The 22264-nt window shown below is 41.7% G+C and overlaps 1 protein-coding gene across 28 annotated transcripts in view; it reads left to right on the top strand.

Annotated features, from left to right (window-relative positions):
- The window catches only part of ADGRL3 (adhesion G protein-coupled receptor L3), a 490120-nt gene that overhangs the window by 362948 nt on the left and 104908 nt on the right, over positions 1 to 22264 (top strand). The window lies entirely within an intron of this gene.

Genomic DNA, 22264 nt, shown 5'->3' with positions numbered 1-22264 from the left:
AAATAGAAGGGCAAAACAAAAAAAGGAATAGGATTGAACACACTCCCTGCAATCTGCAGGCAGGGCTGAGATGCAGCCTTGGCTCTGCTCTTTGTGTCCTCAGGGTGGTAGTGCAGCTACTGCTTCCCCATGCACTGCCTTGCCTGGCTGGCAGGGAGGAGGAAGCACATCCTAACGTTTAATTTGCTGTTCCAAGGTTTGTTGTACCTACATCCCTGTATTTAAATGACATGGATGCATCTGCTCGTGAGCTTTGTTTCCTTAAGCTCTGTCAGGGTTGCCGGGATGAGTAGCAAAGGGGGTGGGTTTGAGACCATGTTAGATGAGAGGGTTTGGAGTTAGGGATTGCAAATCACTGTGAGATCAGAAAGGATTTAGCAAAAATTTCTTCTGCCACTCTATTGTAACCTCAGGGGATGGGCAGCTTCTGGTAGCTATGTGGGTGAAGAATAAAGAAACAAATACATAGGCAACTTTTATCAGTCCAAAGATACTAAGATTTTTTTTTCCTCTATGTCCAATTAAAGACCAATGCAGTTTATCAGAAATCTATGCTATTACTGACTGAATAAGTGAGAGTTTTTCATGCAGCACTTTTCAAAAGGCAAAGGTACTTCACACAGTCACAGCAGCAGCCACAAGCAAGAATGAACCACTGTATAGTTATTGAGGCTGCATCCCTCAATGTTCTTTTGTCCTTAAATTTCTTTTGTTGGGGTTTATTCACAATGCTGGTGTGCTGCTATTCTGAAAAGTGTGGTATTACAAGAAGAGATAATCGGATGGTGAGATTTAAGCTGTTGCAGAAGGGAGTGTGGAGTACATGATCCACTTAAAATTAAGAGTATAGCTAAAAATCCACAGAATTTTACAGTGCACAGACCATAATATACTGCAGGGCATCCGTCTTTAGCAGGAGGGGTTCAAATCAGTGGAGCTTTTCAGCCTTCATCTATGAAATCACTTTAGTGTTTGGGTTTTTCATTTGGCTTTCTACTCTATTTGATTGTGGCCATGTTTAAATAATGTCAGAGCGGAAATTGGTTTTATTGGACTTAATTTTGTCCACAGCAAGATGTACATTGCCTTGAAATATGATGTCATTCCCAAGTAGAATGAGATGGGCTTCTCTTCAAATCAGACCTCGGCTCTGGTGTTTTGGCTTTTAATACACCAGGCTGCAAAGTAGCAGGAAATGGTGGAAATTGCAAGGTGGAAGTGGGTTTAAATGGCAGTAATCTCTACTCTTGCTTCAGGCAGAGAGCTGTAAATTGCTACTCTCTCTTGGCTCTTGCCCTAATGCAGGTTGTTGTTTGGCTTTTGTTTGATGGTATTTCACCTTTAAGTAGACAAAGGTAAAAAAAAAATATTGGGAAAAGAAAGTTATATAGCACTAGAAAAAACAAAAAAAGGGCTGTCCAAACACCTCATAGTGCTGGATGTGACTATTTCTTAGAAAAACCTTCCAAAGGTGAATGCACACAGATGGATATACTAGCTGTGAGTGAGGAATAGCTGCAGTCTTTGATTAAATGCAGTTGAGTGAAAAAAACCAAAGAAACATGGTGCAAAATCTCCCAAAGCCCTGAAATTATTAATGGCTCATCCAGCAGCCACGTTCCGTGTTGGCGCCTCCAAGGCACTACACTGTTATCTTAAAAAACAACGCAGGAATTTCAGCAGTGTGAAGAACTATTAAAAATAAAAAAAAAAAGGAAAAAAGAAAAAGAAAAAAAATTGCTCACATTTTCAGGTTGCCATGGTTTTTGGAGATAGTGGTATTCACTGTATTCTAGATATCAAATATAGACACAGCTAATTTCACCTGGAAGAGTGATGGGATTTTCTCTTCTTTTTAAGCGGAAAATTTTGTCTATTTGTTCTTGACCTACAGTTTCTGTGGGGCTGCTTGTTTGTCTACGGATTTTGTGTGTGTGCGTGCAGAAATGTCGCCAAATAAAATCAATAGTGAGTCTTTTGGGCGCTGCTTAATAATGTTGAGGTTTAGCTGGCGTAGGTGTGTAGTAACTCAGTGCACTGAGTGCCCCTATCGAAGATAAAGGGTGGCAGGCCAATTTTTGGCTGAGAGTCCCTGCTTTCTCAGCAGGCAGATTCAGCAGTTGGACCAATCTGACAGTGATGCAATCCCCAGAGCCTGAGTTTTTGGCACAGGGGCTGAAACAGTACCAGTTGGTTCCCACAGAGGCCAGAGCAGATGATTCCCGGTGCCTTCTTGTTTTAAAAGTCTGTGAAGCAGTGCGAGGAGTTTCTCTGTATATTTTTGAAGAGGGATAGTTTATTCAACTGTGCATACTGTAATAGCTTTGTGCTAAGCTGTGTTATCCTCGCTGCCTGGCAGGAAATGACATTTCCCCTTCCCTCTTCCTAGCAGTACTTGGGATTTGGTGTATCTATTCAGCTTCAAAGGGATTTTGCATATGCACATGGGACTATTTGTCTTGTCATAATAACTGTGGCCTCAAAATTTGCCGTTAACTGAAAAAAGAAAATTGTCTCATAGCTGCACACACACTTCATGAAGATTTTGCTCTTAGCCTACAGTGTTTTTTGGTTAAAAAATTTATAACCGGAATCCAGGAGAGGCTGTGCGAGTCAGAGCATGGTTTGTTCACTCTGTGCTCAATCCCCCCTTGAGCCCAGTGCAGTTTGTCACTAATCCAGCTGGATTTGAGCTGGTAGGCTGTAATGTAGGAAGAGAAATGCACAGCAGGGTGCATGTCCTACCAGGTAAGAAATGTGAAAGAGGCTGTTACAACACAGGGTTGCAGCTGGGACTGATGCTCCTCCCGCTTTTCTCTAAATAGGTCCTGGTGGTCGCACACTACTTTAAATGTCAAAAATGTGAGGCAGAGGTAGAGAGGTAAATACAGTTTTTTGTAGACAAAGCAGTACATATCCACACATGTTATCTGGAGACAGTAGTGGGGATAGCAAATTCATTTCATTTTTGTTCTGAATATTTCTTTTCTCTGCTAAAAGGCACATTTTCTTTTGCCTTTGACACCTGTAGCCATTTGCTGTACCAGTGGAAATAGAGGGTAAAAATATCCCTATGATAATTTGGTAGTACTTTACACCAACTGTGCCATCACTTTGCACAGTCATAAAAATGACTAGATGAGGTACAGAAAATCGGTCTGTAAATCCATAAAAATTGTGGGGTTTTTGCATCTACTGATTTTCCATTGTCTGTATTCATTAACAGAGAGCAAAATGGATGAATTAGTGCTCAGTTCCAGGCAGCTGTTCATCTAACTTCCCCAGGCTGCACATGCTGAGGGTGTTTAGGATATTTTCACTTACAAAGAAATAAAAAAAATTCACCCGCTTCTGTTATCTCTTCTGCTTTCTATGGAGCCGTCTGAGGCCAGGGAGCCCACTGCTGTGTTTTGTGCTTCCCTGAAACTTGGCTCTGATGGTGTGGCCACCTTCTAACAAAGATTTCATACCAAAGAGTGGCTTTTGCAGGGATCCGTCTACTTCTCTGAATGCTTCCCAGACCTCAGCCACCAACCTCTGTTTTGGGGCTTACATTTTCCATTAAGAACAGCCTGGGAGGTGCTGAGCTCTGCTTGCTATGTTGGTCCTGCTGGAGTGCATAAAGAAATAGCTCTAGGTTGGCAACAGGGGATTTTTGAACTTGGAAGAGCAGTGGGAAAGCTTTGAGCTTACTGCGGCAGTATAGTAAAAGGACTGTAACTTGCATGTGTCACTGACCAAACAGTAGAAAGGCTTGATTTATTTTATGAGAAACCATCATGCTGTCCTGCATGTTTACAAGGATGGGGAAGGCTGTGGATTAGGCACACTTTGGCAGGAGATCTGTAATTTCACTGCCCACGGGGAGAAGGGATTTGGAGCAGTGTTGGGGGTGTCCCACTGCTCCAGGCGCAGCCGGAGGGAGAGGTCAAGGAACCAGGCAAAAGCCAGGTTTCCTCACAATCAAGGAGTTGGTGTGTGCTGGAAGGAGGGTGAAAGGAAGCTGTCTGGGATTTCAAAAGGAAATATTAGCCCTGCTCCTTTGGCCTGACACACACTGAAGAGCAGAGAGACAGAAGGCGTGCTCACAGATCTGGGCATGAGAGCCATCTTGGGCAGGAAGGAGGCTGAGGAGAGACAGCCAGGAGAGGGGCAGATGCTTGGACCTGTTTGGAAAACATGGCTGAGTAATTTGGGATACAGATGGCATGTCAGAGAGAAAGACTGCATAGGTTATTAATATGGCGAGTAGCTTTCTTGGGGAGGGCACTTCTTAAGCTGTTATTTTTCTCCCTTTCTGTGGCTCTGTGCTGCTGATCACAAGAGGAGAAGAGGGTTATTATAGATATTAGCTATTTAGACACTAGAGATAACTCACAATGCTGAAAACTGAACTTACCTCTGATTAAAATTTAATTGCTCCCAAGCTTCCACTAGTTACTTGCATTAAGTTTCACACCATTGGAAAGTGCTCATCAGCCAGTGCTGGATTTAACAGGAATTTGGCAGATGTTAGTGAAGTGCTGGAGGAAGTCCAAACCACAAGATCTGTGGCATATCATATGTTTGAAAATTTGTTGGCAGCTGAAAGAAAAATCACAAAACTGGAAATAGCAAGAACTGGACACGGATCTCTTCTCATCAAACAGCCAAAAAGTTGGATCATCACCTCCAGCACCTGGAAGACAAGCATAGGTCATGAAGTGCTTTCTGCCAGGTGTCTCAGTGAGGTGTAAAAGCAGCAGATATTATATTATTGGCTTTTGGAGTGCTTTATGTGAGGAACACTGCTATCACCATGGAAATCTTCATGAAAAAATGCCAGTCTGTTCTGAGGCAATTGAGCAAATTAGCTATGTTTTATAAAACTTATGTTTTCATTGCAGATTTTATTTCCTCTTGAGGACATTTATTCAGAAACAGGATCTTTGTTCAATAAGAGACTAATTTATTTCTGTTACATATTTCCTTCCTATTGCTCTTTGTCTGTAACACTGTACCTTCAGCTCTACTTAGATTTTGTCACCAGGATGTACTCCTGATAAAGGGAGGGGACAAACACTACAAGGTATGAGAAAGCTTGATCTATTTTTCATACATATATAAAAATATCAACTTGTCTGTGTGTAGTATTAGGAAAACCTCAACAACTACAGCGCAGTGAGACAGCAGAGGAACAAGATACCTATTTTAGACAAACAAGAGCTGAATTAAAATGTAGAATGATGCAAATCTTTTTCAAAGAAACTAGTTAGTTGCATTTGAAAATAAATATAAAACACTTCATAATTTAGTATCTGTCATCTTTTAGTGCATGCAAGAGTCTTGACAGTGGTTCTGGCAGGAACTTGTATGGAAAAAAGTAAATCTCACCTTAAGCCTGTTTCAATTGAAACAATGTTTGGCGGTGTTTGTGTGAAAGATTAAGTCAGATTCAGCCCTAGCTGGGGCTGAGCTGATGGGGCACAGAGATAGACCAGGGTCAGTCTTGTGCTATTGCAGCATTTGATCCCTAATATACTATTTCATTTGCTCTCTAGTGTATAGCAAAATGCATTTCACATGCTCTTGTCCTGTGGCATGTGGCCTGAGGTTAACAAATCTCTTTTGTTAGGTAAGCATTGCTTGGGAGAGATTCTGGATCCCTCTGTTAGTCCTGCCTCATCTTTTGGTGTTCATGTGGCTTTTTTTTTTCTGTCTCCTGAGAAGTTGAGCAAATGAGGATTTAAAAGTTTGTGTCTCTGGCTGTGAAATGAGTTAAATCCATGCTCGGCTCTTAAGTGTAAGTTTAGATATAAAAGCTGTACTGAACTGGGGACTATGTACTGCCATGCTCTGCACTACCAGAGTGTCCAGTTTGGTATGTGGTACTCCATGTCCCTAAGTAATGTGTTGTATTATTGCTAATAATTGATACAGTTTTTATTGTAAAAAGGCAAAGCAAAATGCTTCAGAGTGTCAATCTCAGTTCAGATGCAAAACCCATCAGTGCTCCATTTCACATAGTGTTTTTTTTAATGATATATAGAGTATGTGCACTATTTTCAGAAATACATGGATAGAGATTCTTTTTCCAGCAGTAAAACTTGTTCAAAACCTGATAAGAAAGGAGATTTTTTTTTTTCCCCAGAGCACCAAAGACAGTCTCTTTGGAACTTGAACAGTGACGTGGGAGGCAGAAGGTACACATAGGCTGGTGCAGGGCTCTCTGCCAGAGAGTGGGGAGAAATAGGGCAGCTCAGGCTCTCTTTGGGTGTTTCAAAGCAAATCTGGAGCAGATGTTCCTTAGCCCTGAGACACTGTTCTAACCATGAGCACTAATCTAACTTGACCATAATAAAGGCTATCCCTGCATCTAATTCTGTCCAGCAAATGCAAAGAGACGTATACAGAGGTAGCAAGCCATGGCAGGGATTTAAGCCATCTTGAGCTATTTAAAATTTATGGGCTAAACCATCCACTGTGCTCCCTCTGCCACCAAGGAAGAGGAACACCTTCAGACATAAATTAGGAAAAGCACCTTGCAAAATCGAGCATTCCTGGAGGTGTATGAGGAGGATGTTTGTGGTTTACTGGAAATTTTAGGTATTTGGAGTGTGGTGTAAATACATCAGTCACTGTTTGCTAATGTGCACTCAGGATTTCCCAGCTGGCTTGAGTGAATTGGGAGCCTTATTTTTTGGGGGTTCATCTTAGATCTGATCTCCCATGTGCAGCTTCATTAGATTGGACTTTTGAGTCGGTACTGAGCCTGTGATATGAGAAGATGAAACTTGATTTGAAGGTAAGCCTGAGACCCCTAAATAACCTGATATTCAAAAGGCCAGTGTTTGTTTAAGGCACTGGAAGATACTGCTTTCTTAGTGTTTTTAAAAATCAGGTCACTTGTTCAGAGACCAACATTGGGATCCTGTTTATGAAAGTCTTAACCTAAATGTCTTACCCACTGTGTTTGTATTGTTTTTTCCTATGGGGAAAATAATGAAGTGCAAAAATTAAGAGAAAGAGAAGTCTGCAAAGTCCTGCCTGACCCACTCATAGTGGCACAGGCTGCACAGGACTCAATCTGTACTGAGCTCAGCCCGTTCCCCTTGCATCCTCCCTGCTGTTTTGCTCTCAGTGGGACAGTGATTTTCTAAATATTCAGTGTCCAAGCAATTTTCTTTATTTGGTTAGGACTGTAACACTTCAAAGGGATTAATTGCAAACAACAAAAGCAACTAAACTTGTATCTGCTTCACAAGCTCCTTCACTGACCTGTGAAGCAGGAGCTCCACAGGGAGCACATACTTGGCTTTCTCTCCCTTGGCACATCTCTGTCTCAACTTATTAATGTTCTCAGAACAGAATTTGGGTAGCTGTCTCACCTTTCAGAGGTCAAATACTTTTCCAGCTCTCCATGGCTCTTTCCATCCTTGGCCTACAAGCCTGGTAATAAAATGAGGAGCCTTTCTTTACCTGAGAGCTCTTGGAGGATGCTGTGGTGTTGCCAGGTGTGTGGTGACATTTTCTTCCCCAGCACCTCATGCTACCTCCAACAGTGTAGGCGTGGAATAAATCTCCAGCTGCTCCTGCTGCATCCTAAAGCTTCTGTGCATGAATGCAGTAAGACTAATCATTATCTGTGTCTCTGACTGGCTGCCCAAATGATGGGTCATGATGGCTAAATCATTACCTATCATCATTCATGCCATTTCCACGTGCCAGCTGCACGCCTGCTGCAGATGGCTTAACCTTAGTCACCAATGACAGTGGGGACTGAACACATATTGCACTGAGAAAACTGAGGATGCCCTCCAACAAGGAAGGTTTAATCAGGGCTTTGTTGTGCTCCCATCTTGCTGCATGGCAGAGTGGCAAGCAGAGACAGGCAGTGTGGAAAATTTTGCTGACACAGCTGTTATATTGTCAGCAATTAATTAGAAAGTTTTGTTCAATAAAATGTATTCTGGCTTAGGAAGGATGCCCTTGACTTCAAGATGGGTTATTAGAGAACTGAGTGTCTCATAAGATACTTCTTTATTTTTCTAGTATGCTTGCTTATCATTGGAAAAACAGGGTTTTGCCTGCAGTTCTGATTGAGCACAGATAACTTGTAAAATGTCAAATCACAAATGTTTGTATGGGTATCAGTTTTGGTTCAATTTGTCTATTTAAAAGACCCCAAACCTTTAAAAGAGTGCCAGTTATAATGAGATAGGTGTTTTGAGTGCAAATCTACTATAACGTCCTTTTTCATGTGCTGTTTGATCAGATGCAGCTAACTTTAATTGTAATTTGTTTTTTGGAGGAGGAGGAAGAGTAAATACAAATGGGTCCACACAAACACAAGTAGTTCATCTGGCAGTTCTGGGTGTGGGGAAATGAAGTTTCCACCCTGCAATCAGACTTTAATACTTCCCTGCTGGTTATGGTTTTCCAAAGGTGGAGAAAGTGGTAATTCAGCAGATATTACCACTGGGATGTGGCACATCAGCCAGAAAGATGCCACTCCACACTGCAAATCCAGTGCCCACTGGATTTTGAGGGGGGTCAGATGTCAAGTAAAGGAGATATCCAAAGTAGTTTACCTTGAGAGAATCCTTCATTTTGGAGTTAAGGGAGCAGAGAGCTGAGAAGTGGGCATGAGGCTGAGGAAAGCTCCACGTGAGGATGTGTTCCCTTTCCTTTTCTGGGAAAGGAAAGGAAATGGAAGACAATGGAGAAATAAAACTGGAAGGACCAGCTCATTACCCAAGGGGCAGATGTAGAAGTGGTTTGTAGGCAATGACAAGTGAGACAGGCAGGGGTTAGTTTTGGAACTGACCCGGGATGAGGAAAAGAGCTAAAAATAGAGATTTAAGATCCCTTTTAGTAGAGGTGAGCCAGCACTGTGCCCAGAGAGCTGTAATGCAGGTTCCACATGAATGAGATTTTATTTTATGTGCAGGGAGAGAAATCTGGATAAGAGGGAGACTGGGGGTTTTCTGAATGTTAGCCTGAATTTCCAGCAGGGATTCTATCACCTGCAAGGGCTTGGCCTCACCACTGCAATGTTTCTGTTGGCTGATGAAGGAAAAATAACACTGCATTCACCACTTGGAGGATCCCTGCGAAGAAATTGTCTCCAAAGGAAAAATATTCAGTAACACTGACTTAACTCGTACTGCTTTCATCCCGTCAGACTGGTTTTAAGATTTAGATACTATCAAAAAGGAAAAAAGCAACCTAGAAAGGCCCAACAATTGATTGTAGAGCGAAGGAATTTTTAAGTCAGCTTGGTCCCTGCATTTGGCTTCTTTCTCATTTTACACCCTTTGCATCTGATTTCCCTTTTTCTTCATCTCTGCCCCATCCTATCCAGCATACTTTCAGGCTGGCCTGGGTCAGTTCTGTCAGGGTTTTGTTTTTCATTTAGGCAGACACCACAAAGTGAACTTGCCTCAGCTTGACAGAAATGGACAGGTAATATTCTGTTATATTGCTAGTGGAGTCCTGCACACCTCAGGTGCCAAACAGGTTGCTAAACATCCTTGAACAGTCTTTGCTTTGTGTGCAAGAGAGAAAAGAAATCGAATATCTGCTTTTAAATCCAGTCCATTCCTTATGTGTTTTATTTAGTTTTCTTTGCACACCCTTAAAATTTCCTTTCTGTTAGAACATACTCACCCTGTGTTGCTTAAAAGATCTGAAATTCAATGACTGCTTGGCCTTGTTTAAAAGCTGGCTGGATCTAGAGCTGACTGTCTTCTTAATTTCTACCCATTTCCCTCAGAGGTGGTAAATGGCAATGGATAGTACCTCCTCTTGGAGCCAAACATCCCTATCCTCACATAAATCAGCGACTGCCAGTGGATGAAAGCCATCTGTGGCAAATAAGTGTCAGGTCAGGGTGCCCTGGTAGGCAGCAGTGTCTATTGGTCACTCTTGGGGATGCTCTTGAGTCTTCAGTGCAGTATGCACATTGCTATTGCTGAAGACAAAAGCTCAGCCAGGAAGCACGACTCACACTGCTGTCCCTGGACCTGAAATGATTAATGTTGCTAAAATAAAGTTGCATCTCCCTTAGTTACAACTCACTGGAGTCTGTGTGACCAGGCATCTCAGTCTCTATGAGATTTCTGTGTACTCTGCTCTGGACAAGAGCTGCAGTCAGTGAGGGTTTAACTGAATCAGTGATGCTGTTTTTGCTCAAATCTGATGTTTAATAAGGGCAAATAACAGCTTAATTTGGAAAGGCATCTTGTAGGCCAGGGGGACTGACCTTGTAGGAGTAACTGCTGCCAAGAGGATTAGGGAGTTGCATGTTGCGCTCAGAAATGTACTGTGGACATGCTGAGCTTGGCACAGAAGATGTGAAGACTGGTCCCTCAAGCCCAGTACCTTGTCTGAGCTTCAGGCTTTGTAGAAAGAGATTCCTCATGGAATAACCTGGATCAAAAGAAGGGCTTGTTCTTCTGCATTAGCAAATAATTTCCTTCTACAACAACATGGGAGGATCAAAGCCTTCCCTGTCCACCTCTTCTTTTACTGTAATCCTTGGCACGTCTCAGCACTTCCCAGGAGTGTGCCGCAGACTGTGATGAATAATGTCCTCTGCAGGAGAAGGAAATAAGGACATCAAGTTGGCTGCTTGAGGTGGAGTTTTCCCCTGCCTCTTCCCACTACTCCATTCTTATCATCTGTGCCGTAGTTTCGGATTTTCTGGTTATCCATGGAAAAGCTTAAGCCTTCCTCAGCACCAACTAAACACCCCAAGGACAGGCGAGCAAATAGTTGAGATGCTTGCAGTAGCCTGGAGAGCTGCTGTAACAGACACTGAGCTTTTCAGGGTTACAAGTCAGAAGTTGCTTGCTGATGGATGACACAGTTTTCAGCCGAGGCTCAGGAATGGAGATGTTGATACAGTGAAGACAGTGGCATTGCACCAACCTGTATGCTCCTCCACCTCCAAAGAGCACCTGGGCTCTTGGACAAATTGAATGGCTTTTGATGCTACCTTTTATTGTCTATAAACTGGCTGACTCAGGTTCCTAGATCAAATCTGTCCCTTTCTCTTCAAGCAAAACCACATTTCTCTCTGCCTTGGAACAATCTCTGTGCCAGCTAAACACAGTGGCTGAGCTGCTTGCCACTGCATCGCCTACACTTGGAATTTGTATTTTGCTGAGCCATTGCCAGGTTGAATGCCATGCCAATAAATGCCATGTCTCTGATCTGTGGTCAGCTAGGCTCTAGCCTCTACAGAAGAAAAAGCAACAAAATGTGTCTAATATTTATTTGAAGGTTTAAGCATTTCTTGACTTGCTTAGTGCTGACCATGAAGGTCTATCACAGCTCACCTTCTTCCTCCCTTTTCATCGTGAGCCTGACCACCACCATAGAAAGTCTGTTTTCTCCTTAAATTCCAAATGAGTTCAAGGTTATGCTCTATTTTTTTTAGTGTTACTGGCATGACAGATCTCCTCTCATTATAAATTATTCTGTCTGCTTCAGCTGCATGGTTTTTCTCATTTATATTTAAGATAATGGAAGAAGAGTTGCTTTTGATTACATAAGTAAACTAGATTTTTGTTTGGTATTATAACAAAATGAGAGTTATGGCTGGATAATGTAAAATATTAGGGCTTTTGAGTTTTTAGTACCTGTGAAGCACTGCAATGACTAGAAAAACTAATATACTTCTTCCCTGCAAATTCATGAAACTTCTTGATACATGCATGGGATTTGAAAGGCTCAGGGCTAATAACATTACAGGTCTCAACACGTGTACTAAGTGGTCTGCTGTAAAAAATTCACAAAACAAAAACATTTGAACATATTTGATACTGAAGAGAGGGAAAGCTAATAATCACTGTAGACTGGTGCATTTATTTTATGTTACCTGTGAGAGCTGTAAAATGAGGTTTAGGCTGTGTGCTAGAAGCATATAGCAGTTCTTTGGTCATGCACTGTAGCAGTAGTTTTATCCTAGATTGAAAGTAAGAAAACATCTGTAAGTGTATATGCATCTCTGCTGTATTTCGGAATTGAATGCATACTGCTTGACTATTTTTTTTCCCTCCTGTTTTCCTGTTACGGTTTTGAATTGTGCTGTCCTATGGACATGCATTCACATTTAGTTAAGTCTGTATGTCTGTGTTTGTCTATAAAACAAATGTAGCTATTTAGCAGTTATGTTTTTAAGACATGTGCATTGGACCAGGTCAGATTTTCTTTGTCTCTCTTCTCTTTCCCCTTTTTTCACAAGTTGAATGTGTGTATTTTTTTTCTCCTTATCACAGACATCATTCTTTTGTTCAAATTATCAAATTTATGCTTTGCAGTGACATCAGGTACTTCATTTTATGGATGTATATATTATAAAAAGGTAAGGATATTGCACAGCTTAAAAATCTCTAAAGGATAGAGTTTGCTTTTTTCATTTCTATGTCATCCTACTTGATTTTTTTTTCTACCAGTTCCAAACTTCCTGAGATTATTGCTTGTGAGGATCTGCAAAGCTTTTGTTGGTAGCCCAAGCGGATCAGGTGCAGTTTAAGCTTCCAGGCCAAGAGTACATTATGGAAAATCCCTAGTCTGGCACAGCAGCACCTGGACATTCTTTTGTGCATTTGGTGCCTCTGGTTTGGACCAGTAATTCCCCTGGGCATGTAAACTTTAGCACCTGACTGCATGTAAAAACCACATGCCAAATCTGGGGAAGTAGGCATACAACTTTGACCTAAAATATTTGATTTTCAGTACTCTATTCACTTTCTTGTAAGTTTTTAACATCTTTTCTCTTTTGTGGGCCTAATTCTGAGTCTTAAAATGTCAATGGGTATATTCTTTGGCTTCACATAAGAAAACATGCTGACCTTGCAATGTGCTGGTCTGAGCTATCCATTAACAAAAATAACCTTAAAGGTGACAGATTTAAAGCTACAAATCAATGCTGAAACTTTATCCATCCTGGGATTATGTATTGTCATCAACCCCTCGGCTAGGAGTCTGAAACTACAGCTCGGCCAAAGCTGACTTAATGAGAGCTGGTAGCCCTCAATGTTTCAGAGAAAAAATTATTTGGTAAAACCTCCTTTTCTGATATTTTGGAGGCTGTTCCTTCCTGCCTCTCGGGTTTCTACTGTGACTTTTCAACTGAGATGACTGGCCATGGCAATGCCTCTGGCCCTGGAGCCTTCAAGGTGGAGATCTAAGATGCTGAGCATATGAATAAATATTCACGATTGCTACCAGCACTCCAGTGGCCTCCCTCAAATGAAAAATTAACCTCTGGGACACGGGTGAGAGCTGCTTGCATGCCAGTCTTTTTAGAATAACAGCATGGACTTGATAGTGCACCAAGCTGCCTGTGTCCAGTACTCAAGTCTGTTAGGAAAACTGGAGATCCCTGAAAGTGCTACCCAGTTCATTTTACCTTAAAACACCCTGTGTATTGCACATTTTGTTTCTTTGTTATAAATCTGTTTTGCTGAAGTAAATGTGTTTTTCATAATATTAATGGTGTTCTCGTTGTTGGAGCCCTCTGCATAAGTCAACTATCTATAAAACAAATTTAGACACCAGTGCTGTAGTTAAGCATTGTTTAGGCAGATCCCTGAGCCAGGATGAATACAGCTATTAGAATTGAGCTTTACAATATATTGACGTTTCTACATAAATAATAAAGAGTTTAGAAAGGGAGCTGAGCAGCATTTTATGTTTTTCAGGGAAACTGCTTTATTTCTGAAAGTAGCTGAATATTGATATTCTTACAATGGAGTTTTGTCAGCTTCCTAGGATTGGTTTACGTTAAATATTTTTTTTTAGCATAGGCTTCTTCTCTCTCTCCTTTCCATCTGTGTCTCCAGGGGTAGAAAGCAAGCCACTGGTAAGTTTGGGGAGAGGATTGAACTAACCTGAGCTCCAAACCAAGTTGTGGCCAAGAGGCTGAAGCCATGCCTGCCCTCTGATTTTCAGGAGGGGTCTTGACAGCACATCCATACCAAGGTGCACCAGGACATGCTCAAAGGATGAGAAAAGGCAGCCTTTCTCATCATTTCTGTATTTTTGGTGGTTTCAGTAGTCATTTCTCTCCACAGTTCAGGCTGGTTTCCTCAGAGGAACAAGAGTAAATGGACAAAATAAATAAAATAGAAGCCAATGCAGTCAGAGACTGACTGGAGCAAATGTCCTGTAGAGAGGAAGCACCTTTGGTGGCTTTGAAGAAGCTTTGGATAATTTTGGATTTTAAAACAGGTTTGAAATAGCTAGTGGGTAGCAAGAAGAGAAAGTATATGGGTTTGGGGAAAGGCAAAAGGTGAGGTTGTGCTGGCAGGTTTATAATTCCTGTTACTCTAGACTATGGATATAACATGTACTGTACAGACAGCAGGGCCTGCTGTCAGGTCTCCAGTTCATGTCTGGGAAAGCAGTATGATCTGCATGCTAATGAAGTCAATCCTAACATGGGTTAGAGGAAGAAGGGTGTGAACAGCTGTAACTCCACCTTTGATATGTTATGGTTTATTCCTTTTCCTCTCTTTGCTTTCAGCTGACTGGCCCACCCTCAGAGTGCGTTTACACATAAAACACTGAGCATCAGGGCTGATTTGGATGCCCAGTACAAGAATGTGGGAGGCACCTCAAATCCCGAGCCTCAGAGAAGCTGGGATCAAGGGATAGTGGTGCAAATGGAGGTGAATTGTAATGCAAAAAGCAGCCTTTTTGCTTTTAATCTGCCAAGCTGGACAGGAGGAAGTGGGACCAGGCAAATTTTCATCCATCTCTCCTTGACACCCCTTGTACACATGTGTGCTGTGGGGCCAGGGAGCTGATTTCTTGTAGTTCCAGTGGATTGTCTCCCAGTGGATTGGGCTCGATTGTACTGTGCCCTCATCCTCAAAATAACAGCATAACACAATCAGGTGCTGAATATTAATACAGAGATCACAGGAGTGTAGCTTGAAAGCACAGAATACTGAGAATTGAAAAGTCTAATCTGTCCTTTTTGAAAGCTGTCCAATTTCTTTTTTATTTACAGCATTTGAACCATCTCACAAATTGGAAAGCAACTAACCAGCCATTTCACAGGCAGATTATGATATGTTTAAGAAAGTCCAAGGCATTTGTCTGTATGCAATTGGCCATCTTGCTGACTAATATCTAGATTGGAGATATTACACACACAGTTGAACAGAGACTATTTGAAGATGATGGTTTTTTCTTATTAAGTTGTATTTGTAGCTTGCAACTGAAGAAATGTTTTGGACAGTGGTATAAGCTGACTGCCTGTGGCTCTGCAAAGGACTCGTCACATTGATTGGGTAGATGAGAAAATGCTGGGGCGTGAGCAGTCACTTTATGATTCCTGCACTCGATTCCATTCTTTGCAAATGCAGAGGTGGAGAACTGCTGGAGAGAGATTGGCTCCATCTGGCACTTCCTCTGCACAGTGCACACAAGTTGTTCGATTCAAGAAGCAGACGTGCAGGAGAAAAGTGGAAAACACACATTAGATGAAGCTACATTCGTTGCCATACATATGGAAAAAATTGGGTTTCCCTCTTACCAGCTACAAATTTGCTTGTTCTGCCTAGAAATGAAAAGGTATGTTTCAGCTTGCGTGGATAGAGCATACGTGGTTTAATTAATTAAAAGATAAAAAAACCCAAACCCCCAAAAAGCTGGCACTCCAAGCCTCCAGTAAATCTCTTCAAGCTGCGAATATGCAGTGCTCACGTGTCTGCACTCTAATGTGGTCTGAATGAAAAACTGACAGCACCTGTTACTGAAATCAAAAGTGATTTCACTAACAATGGGGATACTGGGGAATTCCTTCCAGGCTTCTCTTTAATAGAATTTGAAGGATTCAGGTTGGAAGACAGTGCATAAGATCTGCACCACTGGCTCTGATGGATGTGAATCATTCCAAGGGATGGTGATTGTTTAGGAGGTTAGAAGTTCACTCCATACATCCAGTAATAACACACAGCTGGTATGTCCTTAAAAAAAGGATTGTATGTGTCTTTTATTTCCCTGTGTGAAACTGCATGTGGATTGGAAAAAAAAAAAAAGAAAAACAGATTTTATACATTCAAATCCAGAAATTCAAAGTAACTGAAATCACATCTGACAGTATTTTTGAGAACTAGAGTGAATTGAAGCTAGAGTGCCTAAAAATAGCCCTTGAACTGAACTCTAAAAACTATTAGATTTGTCCATTTATAATAAATCCTGATCTACTGTCTATTAGATCATCTCTTCTGTAATCTTTTCCTATGGGCATAGTTCATGTGCATTTCTAAATGCATTACAGCATGATGTTGAAAGAAATGCTCAATTTTTTTGTGTCTTGTGCACAATGGTCCAGGTAAATTTCTGCATTCTGCATTCAGAATCAAAGTCTGGAACAAGCAATCAGTCTTTAATACCCTCAGTGGATGGTTGCCAAAGGGTACAAGAGGTACACAAAGGTGAATTTGGCAGAAGTCCTGGGCAGGAAACCAGAGATAAGACTTTAGGAACTGTCTTCTGATAGAAGAGGACCATGGTGAAGACAACAGGTGATGCTCCTGTGCTGTACCCATTCATCTCCTGGTGTTGCTAGATATATGCTGTAAAATAGCAGTTAAAATTTTGTCTGATGTCTCTGAAGTTGCATATTTTTAGCAGTAGTTTCTTGGAGAAGAATGGGTCAGAGAGAGAAAAAAAGAAGAAAATAAAGATGTATCTTATTGAAATGACAACTAAATTGGGGACCTGACATTAAGAGCTGTTTGGAGACAGAAAAAGTATTAAGTGCTGACACATGCACACCCCCACAAAAGTCCCACAGAAGCATAAAAATTGATATTTCACAAAAATGTAGGCAGGCTGCTGTTTGGGTTCTTATTTTTTTCAGGCAAAACCTAGAAATTTGCAATAATACTGAGAATATTTTTGACAGAACAACCTTCCTGTAGCATTCCAGCTTGTGGAATGAACTGTTCAGCATTGTCAGAAATGCAGAGTTTTTAGTCAAAAGGGCTCTGGTAGGTATACCTTTTATCTGTTGAAAATCTGTGCATTCAGTGGCTCTTTGAGTGTATTTACTGTCTTGCTGAGAGTGGTGCTGCAGTGGAAAGGACGAGCTGGGGCAGTTTGAATGAATTTGAGCCTGCTGTGCTGATTTCACCCACTTTGGCTCTCATTCTTTGTTGTTTATGTTAAATGCTGAGGCTGAGACTCAGAGCAAAGTCCCAGCGTGTTAAGTGATTCCAGCTTGAAGTGCCTTGAAACAACTGAGTCTGCACCATGTCTTGGACCACTGCTGTAGGTTTCCTCTTAGCACAGGAACTCAACATACGGCCCATATCCATTGCAGCATCTTCACAAGCCCAGCAGAGCACTCATATGTGGGCAGAGTAGCCTTGGGCACAAAAACTGATCCCCTGCAAGAAGAAGTAGGAAAAAAAGAAAATCCAGAAAGTGATTTTACATTTGTCAGCTGTCCTCAAGAGAATGGATCTTCCTTCTCTCAGATGCAGCATCCTCCTCCTCTGCTTTCCCTCGTTCCCTTCTGTTAGTTAAGAGGGAGGAAAAGGAAGAGCTCTGTATCATGTGCCTTTTTCATGGCACAGGGCTATGTGCAGTTGTGTTGTTGAAGACAATGTGCCACGATGAGCACTCTGGGGCCACTGCATATGTAATCTTTCCATCAATGGGTTTTGCAAGCCTTTTGTCAGTGTCAGTAAATAAAGCTCCACAATCCCAACCACCCCAAAAGCAGCATGTGAACTTATGTTCACACACAGGATTCTGGCTCAGCTTCCCAAAATAATGGCATGTGTGAGCAGAGGGGAGAACTGTTCAGATGTTTGATGTGAGGCCGACTTGGCCTTCGCCTGCAGTAAAAATAAATCATAGCTTCTCTCAAACACGTGGAAGGAGCTGTACATAATTTAGGGGCTAATCTCACCTTGTCGATTCCCTGTCTCGCAGCTCTTGAGTGGCACCAGCATGTGGTTTTTGGTCTTCCAGCAGACATTTACCATGAGAAGGTTTTGCAGGGTGATGTCTTTAACATAGACTCAGTGTAACATTGCAATCCAACAGTGTGTTAATGAGTTGGTGCTGTCTGTATAGGTGCTTCTTTTCATCATCCTTTCCTGTCACCTCACGTGGAGTTCTTCAAAAAAAACCACACAAAAACAAAAAGAAAAGGCAAAAGAAAGTGGGACTATATTTACTTTCAAATATTACTGTTTTTCTAGGGGGTTTCAGAAGATGTTCTGAAATGTGTTTGAAAATGCCTGTAGAAAATTAATTCCCATGAGATGGATTTACGTGACAAGGAAGAGAAAAACAGCTGTGATACAATCCTCCAGTTGTATTAGGTTTGTGGGGTTTTGTGCTGCTTCTTTCAAGGCATGCCTAAACCTTCTTATTTGCTATGTAAATACAACTTGCACCATCTATCAGTAGAAGAAGAAATTATAAAAGGGACACTGTAAGCACCAACAAAGAATGTGGTTGCCAAATATGAAAAGGGCAAAACTACAAGGAGGGAGGAAAGGGAGGGACCTCCAGGTTTTGTGCTTCTCACAGCCTTCCCAATTCCTTCAGTGCTCCATTTGCCTTCATGCAGCAGCAACATGTGTAAATAATGGTGTCTGGACATGCTCAAGAGAACCCTGGGATTGCTGCTCTTGGGCTGCTGGATTAGTTGTACCTCACTTGGTCCAGCCCTGCTTCAGGTGCAGCACAGGGAGCAGGCAGGGACTCCTGGCTGCTGGCACCCCATCCCATCTCCTTGAGCATCAGGCTCAGGAATGCAGAACTCGCCAGAGAGTGAAGTCATCATGGTTTGCTTGGACCTTGAGCGTGGAACTTGGAGTGCAGCCTCTCCTTCCAATTACGTGAGCAAGTGCTGGCTCGAAGCACATAGCCTGCAGGCTGAACCTTTGGATTGTGACCCCAGTGGGACAGCTTGATGGATGTCTCCTGTCATCCCTTACCCTGCCAGAGCCAGTGAGCCTCACCCAGGAAATCCTCTCTGCAATTTCTTCTCAAGGGGCACCTAAGTTATCTTCATTCATGGGACAGAAAGTGCATGATGTCTCTTGTAAAGTATTATTGAATACACCAAGTCATTGGCTGGAGACTTAGGTGCCAAAATTTTTTAAAAATGAGAAAAATGTAGCAAATAGCCTTTCTTGTTTTTGTCATAGGAAAACACTAGTCAGAGTCATTTGAGAAAGAGGTCTCCTAAGTCTGGGAGCACCAGGAAGAGGTGAGCAGAGCATCTAACCACATTGTGGATATATGGCAAGTGGTGGATTTCCTCATGGCAAATACAAAGTGCAGGTCACTTGTCATGTCACTACTTCAGTAAAGGGGAACAGAGAAAAATGAGGGAAAAGACAGTCCATTGTTTATATGAGATTTTTTCCCTCTGAGCAAATCCCTATCATGATTTTCCTTCCACCAAGCAAAAATCTGCCTCCACAAGCCTGAACTCTATGTAGAGGTTGGGAAATAAAAGAGAGAAGGGAAAAACCTAAAAAATTTTATTTTCTTGCTAGTCAAATGTACCCTGAGTAGAGAGAGGCTCCTCTGGGAGTTGCAATTGCTCCCTTGTGGATGCTGGAAATGTTTTGGGGTTTGTTTTTTTTATGACTGCAGCTTTAATCTGAATGATGGCAAAACTTAGTCTTCTGCTATTACTGCCAGCTTGCTAGATAGAGCAGGGAAGAAAAAAGTGAAGTATCACTTTGGAGTGTTTCTGGGGAAGAAATGTTTCCACAGCCATAAATTGCTTTCTTGGGAGCACTGAAAATTCCTATCCCAGTGCTGTGCTTCGGGGAATCAAAGTCAGCAAAATCTTGGATTCGTAAGGAATAAAAACTGAGTCTTATAAAAAAACTTCAAGGTCTTGATATGGCAATTCATGGTAAAAACAAACAGTGAAAATAAAATAATTAAGTTTATACATTTCTAGTTTTAGTAGTGTTGGTGTTTTTTAAAGGTACTTGTCTTGGAGCAAAAATTGTCTTGTGAAACATTGTCTGAAGTATCCCTCTGTTGAAGCAGTGCTGCAGTGCTGCTTTCTCCCAAGTTAAAAATTCACAGTTTATTGGCAGCCTCAGTTAATCTGGAGGTTTGATCTCTGTTCTGTGCTGTAGGGTTTGGTCCTTTTACACAGGTTGCAGTCTCTTCATAGTTTTGCTTGGATTTGAGAATCATTTATATGTAAATGATCTGATCCCCTGTTCTTTTCCTCCTTACCAATTAACTTGGTTTTTGAAGCACACGGTTGTGTGAGCAAAATTGGCAAGTGGTGCTTCCTGGTGAAAAACTGGGTAGTTTTAGCATGGTGATCATGATTGCTGGAGCTCATTACCAAATTGACTCTTTGAATAATCAAACCTTTGAACTCAGTTCAGTGGTATCCCATCCGTCTCACTCCGTTAGGCAACTTGGAGGCAGCTCTTTCATGTCTTCTTACAACTTGTCCTATGTAAATGGCGGATGTGTTTATTTTCAAAAGCAGCAAGAAAACCCAGTGGAACAAGAAAACAGTTGGAAGAACAAGCCCTCAAAGAGATTTTGACACTGGTGCCAGGGGCTTTATGAAAGATAAAACAGCTCATTTTTTTATGGCTGAAGGAAAATGCCATTAAATCCCTTGTGCCTATCTGCTACAGTAAACTTGCCAGAGCTATTCCAAAAACAGCATGTTGTGGGATATTCAGTGATTTTCAATGAAAACTAGGCTTAAAAATGCAGATCTTCTGTGTGTGGATCAAGGGGAGCTCCAGGGTGCTCAGTATATATTTCTATATGCTCACACATGACTGTAAGAATTATTTTAAACAAGGTTTGCTAGCTTTGACTTTGAAATTGCATCCACTGTATCTACTCATTTCCTTTGTGCATGGCATAGGTAATTTTGAAGAAGGAAAATAACTTGTTATTGCAAGAGTAAATGGGAAAAATTTTGCAGGCTGCTATCTACCAGGCTAATCTATATTATGAAGAAATGAAACATACTTGCGTTAAGTCCTGCTGCAGTAAAAATGTAATATTTGCTGAAATTCTCTACAAATTTTGGTCCTCTCTGTAACATCAGGGGGAAATCATTGCTTGATGGCCTAGTGCAGCTTTAAGCAGAAATTGGAATAAATCTGTCAGGGTCTACATGTTTTTGCATTGTATTTTTCAGAGTTCATTCAATCTCAGGATTCATGGTGAAAGGGAGGTGGCAGGAGAAGGCTGGAAAATCTGATCACTGAGTGTTGGAGACCTGTTTTCAGATTAGTGTCCTGGTGCTCAGGTGAATTAGTGTAGAAACTCCATTTCCTGTTGCTGGACATAGAGCAACAGTTACTGAAGGCTTTTTGGATGCTGGAAGAGGTGGGATGGTAGTGATGTGTTACAGCATGGAAATCAGAGTGAGAATGGATCAAGACAAGCCTTTTCATATTGCTTCTTTACCTGCATTTCACAGTCAGCCCCAGTGTTTTCCCCGACAGGGATTGAGGGGGCAGTTAAGAATATCTGGCATTTAACTGGAGTAAAAGCTTTATGCTGAGAGAAGCTGGAGGGTGCTTATCTTTTGAGAGTGGTAAAGGAGATGGGAGAAGCAAGCTTTTCCATGAGCTATGTGTGACATGGCATGGCAGGGGTGAGGTGGGAGCAGCTGGAGGCAGCCTGCTTCAGTTTCCCCACCTGATATTTCAGGTTAAGCCCTGTGAAGCTCCAGTCTGTGCAAGCACCTTGGTCTGAATAAGAGGTTAAATAAGGTGATTGTAAGGTGAGCATCCCTCAATATTCCCTACACACTCAGTATTTGGTGCAGCTATTGCAGGATGTACAGTGGCTTAATGCACTTCTAAAGCATGTTCCCCACCACTTGCTGCTTGACTGCTCATTGCAGGTTTTCAATGAATTTGCCCACTGAGCAATAAAGTCTCAAGGATCTGACTGGGCTGACATGCTCTTTTGCTTGTGTCACGTGGCTTGCAGATCAAGGGGCCAGGCATTGCTCTTGGGATGGTGCAGCAGAGCACAAACCTCAGAGAAAATTGATAGCTTGCTCCAGAGTGCAGCCTAGTGTTCATCTCCCTGTGCACTTTTGATTTTGGGAATGGATTTGTGGTTTGGTTTTGGGTTTTGTTGCTTTTTTTTTTTTTTTTTTTTTCCCCACCATGGAAAATGTTTTTCTGTCCAAACCAGCTGGGTCTTCAGGAGCACTTAACAATTAAAAGCACTTCTCTGCTAGGTGTTCCCTAAAAGATGGAAAATAAGATTTTTACATTGA

This window comes from Anomalospiza imberbis, chromosome 4, assembly GCF_031753505.1.
Source record: "Anomalospiza imberbis isolate Cuckoo-Finch-1a 21T00152 chromosome 4, ASM3175350v1, whole genome shotgun sequence".
NCBI lineage: Eukaryota > Metazoa > Chordata > Aves > Passeriformes > Viduidae > Anomalospiza > Anomalospiza imberbis.
The sequence above is the reverse complement of the archived record's forward strand: the minus strand, read 5'-3'. Positions and strand labels throughout refer to the sequence as shown.